Genomic DNA, 5300 nt, shown 5'->3' on the forward strand with positions numbered 1-5300 from the left:
CTAGGTATTCAGTAACTATCATTATAGTAAGTTGTAGTACATATCTCAAACTGGATAAATATTACTCATTATGTAATCAGACTACAAGGTAACTTTCAGGTAAATATCATTATGTAAGTTTGTGTCATATCTCAAACTGGATAAAATATTACTCATTATGTAATCAGCTACAAGGAATTTCTGGTAAATATCATTATGTAAGTTTGTGTCATATCTCAAACTGGATAAAATATTACTCATTATGTAATCAGCTACAAGGAATTGCAGGTAAATATCATTATGTAAGTTTGGAAAGAATTTGTTGAATCACTGATCAGAACTAAAATTGTGTAAAAAAAAGACAGACAGACAGAAAAAAATAAATAAACAATCTCATTTTGAACGAGCTACTTGGTAATAAATATGAAAATTATAACTTAGTATATAAATGTAAATTTTTTTTTTTTTTATAAGTTAATCTGATATAAATATCCATCTTTTTAACAACATAGTCAATTTTGAAATCCATAATGAATTATTTTAAATGTTTATGTTGAATAAGAATCTACAAAAGTTGCAAAAAAAAATTAATGTATTTCAATATTCTTTAAACACACAATTAATAATTTCCAACTCCTAGGAAACTTTTCCTGAAAGCAACTTCAATTAGTTGTAGACTTTTTTTATAGAATGTGACAGAGATATGATAAAAGTCACATGTTCTAGTGCAGAACAAAACAGCGACTGTAACACTTTCTTTTCACCACATACGTATCTTCCTATTTCTATGATGTTCAAAAAATAAAGTGTGATACAAAAATTAATCAATTTGCAAATAAAATGTAATAATGGAAATAGGATTTAAAGATCCATAATGTTTGGAAGTGTTTTCTTAAATATCATTTGAAAAAAAATTGTGGCTTTTATTCAAGCAATGTTCTGCTACTCCAATATAATTCAAGCATAATCATTTCACCATTTTTCTGTTTTAACTTGTAACAAAACTGTGTAGATAAAAACACATGAACAAATAAGATGAATTAATGTGCCATGAGGCATATTAAAGTTACTCCTCCACCAAGAAGGGAATAAAATATACAAATACATGCTTTTGTGTCTGGCAATACAAAAAAAAATACTCTTGAAAACCAAAAATTAAAGGTGGTGGTATTAGCTATAAACAAAAAAAAAAAAAACAACAACCTAAAATATCATTATGCTAATACAAAAATCTCTAACTAAATAGATTGTAAAAGCCAATAAAAAATTTTTAACCATAAGTACAAACACACAAAACAAATATTTTGAATGTAATTTTATAAAATTATGAGAAAACTACAGCTAAGAATGTCTTTTAAAGATGAAAAACGTCCCCCTTTTACATTAATACTATTGAATGCAAAAAAAAGATTGAGAAACAGAGCATAATGCTTTATATCTCTTGCATTTACCTAAAGTATTGTAATAAAATGTTGAGAATACCCACACAGCATAAAATGAAATAAAAGTATTATAATTATTGTAATGATAATTATTCCATTGGTTTTATTTCTGCTAATTCTTAAAAAATGTATAAGTAAAATACTAACATTTAGTAATCAATAAAAAGTTATTATTAAGTAAATATTATTTCCTTTTTTTATATGTTTACAATATCTGATAATTTATTAAATAAAAATAGTAAATTTTAAAATTATTGTACTTTCATATGTGTAATAACTTATTTAAACAAATTATGAAATCAAGCACAGAGAAAACTTTTCAAGTCTTGAATGAGAAAAGATTCAATACATGTTTAATGATATAAAAAAAACATTTATAACTTTTATATTAAGAGCTATTCTACCCAAAAGAAACTATTTTACTCTTTACCAAACAAAAAAGACCTCAAAATTATTAAGTTATTTAAATCAAACTTTATTTTAGTTTATGTACCATTAATTTACAACACAAGTATAGTGTTTTCGTGATTTCATTTCATTGCAACGGGATGTCCGTTCGCATACATTTGAATGCTTAAAACCTATATAAAATCTAAACTAGATATTAAAACATTAAATTCAAATGGATGAAACTTTCATAATTTGTGATATTGAATAACATAATTTTTACCGATACTAAAATTTCCAGGAATATTATAGAAAAATCTGTGTCTAGAATAAGTCATAAATTTTTTCTTACTTTTATTTTATTTAACTTTGGCATAATCTTTTAATCGTGTTTTATTACAGAATACATTACTGTAATCAAATATTAAGTAAACAAAAAACCCATAAAATTTTTAAAACTTTAAGTTATTCAAACATATCAACTGTTGAATAGGCCTAATGAGAAGATTGCTATACATTTTACTAATATTAATAATAATATCAAGTTTTGAATATTAATTATCAATATCAGGCCAAATTCCCGAAACTAACAAAGGCAACAACTGTAACCATACAAACGAAGTATTTCCGTTAGCCTAACTCAAGTGATATAGATTAAGATTATACCGCTACTAGCTTGATAACTTGTTCAGTTATTGTCACTAACAATAACATAGTTACTAACCTGAGTATTAACATTGCGATCAGATAAGTTTCTTCACGACGTAATACACAAGATTACACTTTGAACTCAACGCAACCAAACATTTCGTCATGTAAAATGTGCTGTACGTTCATGTTCTTTGCTCAACTACCAACCTAGACAAAACACTTTCCACGTTTGAATGGTTGCCTTTTCTTTGCTGTTTTGTAAATGAAGGCTGAGAGCCATACCTTTGGCGCCATCTTACGGTCTTCTATTACGTTACTCTAAATCCCTTTACCCCTCCTTCTGTTGAGGGCAACAAGAAAAACAAAGCAATCATATAACATTTTGTGATTTCAAATTCATTTAAATTAATTATATGAATAATATAACTTGCTTTGCATAAATTCATATCCATTTTATTTCTGCAACAAATTTTTGATACGTTATATTAGTGGGCATGGTATTTTTTCTTAGTAATGTTGCATCACTTTTTCATTTCAATATTATATGAATATTAAAAACATAGGCAATATTATGATTCTTTGTATGATATAAACATTATATCAAGTTTCTATGTAAAAATATAGGTTACATAGCCGAATTTTCTTTTATTGGTGTCTTTAGTAACTCAAAATTAAATCTAAAGCTAATCTCACGTGATAAGTTCTCTGTTTTCTTTTTCTCTCCCCCCCCCCCCAGTGGCACAGCGGTATGTCTACGGACTTACAACGCTAGAATCTGAGTTTCGGTACCCGTGGTGGGCAGAGTACAGATAACCCATTGTGTTGCTTTGTGCTTAACTTCAAACAAACATAAGATTAGTATACGCAATATGAGATATTACGAAATATTACGCACTACTAACTGGAATCAAAGAAAGAAATGGTTATTATATTTCTTTTTAAAGGGCCCGGCATGGCCAAGTGGTTGGGGCACTCGACTCGCAATCTGCAGGTCGCGGGTTCTAATCCCCGTCCCACCGTACATGTTCGCCCTTTCAGCCGTAGAGGCATTATAACGTCACAGTCAATCACACTATTCGTTGATAAAAGAGTAGCCCAAGAGTTGGCGGTGGGTGGTGTGACTAGCTGCCTTCCCTTTATTTTTTCACTGCTAAATTAGGGACAGCTAGCGTGTAGCTTTGTGCGAAATTCCAAAACAAAAAATATTTTTCTTTTTTTCATTTCTGTAATTGGGTTTTAGTTGTATGTTTGTTTGTTTGGAATTATGCACAAAGCTGCACAATGGGCTATCTGTGCTCTGCCCACCAGAAGTATCGAAACCCGATTTCTAGCGTTGTAAGTCCGCAGACATACTGCTGTGCCACTGGGAGGGGGGCTTTGTTGTATGAAGAATCAAATGAAAAAGTATTCTGAGCACATAACACAACTGAAAGTAACTATACAGAGACGTTAACATAAAAAAGTATGTACAGTATCAAGAGCACGCTATCTACAAGTATTTTTAATCGTTACTCATAAGTACATCATGGTAACCAGTCCAATACAAACTATCACTAAGGGTACACAAAAGAATACAGAAACAGCACCAAAAATCGACTGTCAAACAAATCTGACTGAGCGATGGGCTATTCAATCAAATATAGACGCATTTTCCGGCTGATTTCTCGACTCTGTCAATTCATATGTACATTGGCATTCAGAGTATGAGTTTCTTCTTCTTTTTCTATTATGTAGCTCTTAAACGGAAGTACAATATAGTCTGCTGAATCACTAGCGTGAAAAGGAGTATTTCAACACTGTTAGTGGAACGTAACGTTATCAAATGCGTTAGTTTCAATGGACATACTAGTATGCTTATCTGAAAAACTACCCTAGACAAATGGGAGGTTTGGATATAAAGTCATAATATTCGATTGAAAAATAAAAATAAACCAATTCTAGAACGTGTAGTATTGAAGAATATAATAGATAAAAGTAGAATCAGTATGTACAAAATAAGAAAACCTGAACCAAAAATGTATATTTAATAACACTAAAAGGAAAAGAAATTTTTAAGTTTTTCAATCGACATTATCTCATGCATATTTAATAGAAACTTCTGTTTCTTTGGATTCTCCGCAGAGATACTCGAGGGCTATCTGCGTTAACCATTTTCTAACTCATTGGCGTAGGAAACGGGAGTGGACCTCCAATTTTCAACATGTACCAGTAAAAATGCATCAAAATTAGGAAAATAACTTCCGGGAAAAGCAGGAGAATGCATAAAACTTAATCCAGAACCCAAGAGCTTCCAGAGCCCTAAGGCAAGCCCTCGACCCGGGCTGTAATAGATACGCCTATGGCGCACATTCCCTGACTTCACTCGGTCAAATAAACCTTGGACTCTCCCCTTTTAATTTGCCTCCTATACCTCTTCAACTAATCAAAATTACCCACCGCCAGCTCTCGGGCTACTCTTTACCAATGAATAGCGGAATTGGCTTAGTGTAGAAAGCCTTTGTGTAACTTTGGGCGAATATCCATGACAAACAAATACATACTATCAGTTATCGAAAATTGTAGACATCAAACTTAACAATCTGGCATTCTTTTTTAATCATCGTAACTCTATATGTAAGTATGAGTAGAAGTTATTGTACTAATTCTTAGTAGTGAAAACGTGTCAGTACTCCAAAATACATAATTAACTGTCTGTGCTATACGAGTGTAATGAACAGGATAAACCTACCTAAAGTTCATGCTTATTTTTTTATTTGCTTCTTACAACTTGGATATTTTCAACCAGAACGACATATTATGCTCATGAGCATTAAACGGCCAGTACAGAAGTCTTGAGGTTTG

At 30.8% G+C, this 5300-nt stretch overlaps 1 protein-coding gene across 6 annotated transcripts in view; it reads right to left on the reverse strand.

Moving 5' to 3' along the window:
- LOC106464497 (tyrosine-protein phosphatase Lar-like) overlaps positions 1 to 2688 on the reverse strand; it is a 187478-nt gene extending 184790 nt beyond the window's left edge. For 4 of the 6 annotated variants that reach the window (XM_022392228.1, XM_022392231.1, XM_022392229.1 and 1 more), the window contains exon 1: positions 2533 to 2688. The gene's annotated coding sequence lies outside the window, so the exon portion shown is untranslated. The remainder of the gene's footprint in view (positions 1 to 2532) is intronic. The other 2 variants (XM_022392232.1, XM_022392233.1) reach the window with 1 other exon arrangement.
- Positions 2689 to 5300: the final 2612 nt, after the last annotated feature.

The sequence above is a fragment of the Limulus polyphemus genome, unplaced genomic scaffold, assembly GCF_000517525.1.
Source record: "Limulus polyphemus unplaced genomic scaffold, Limulus_polyphemus-2.1.2 Scaffold1668, whole genome shotgun sequence".
Taxonomy (NCBI): Eukaryota; Metazoa; Arthropoda; class Merostomata; order Xiphosura; family Limulidae; genus Limulus; species Limulus polyphemus.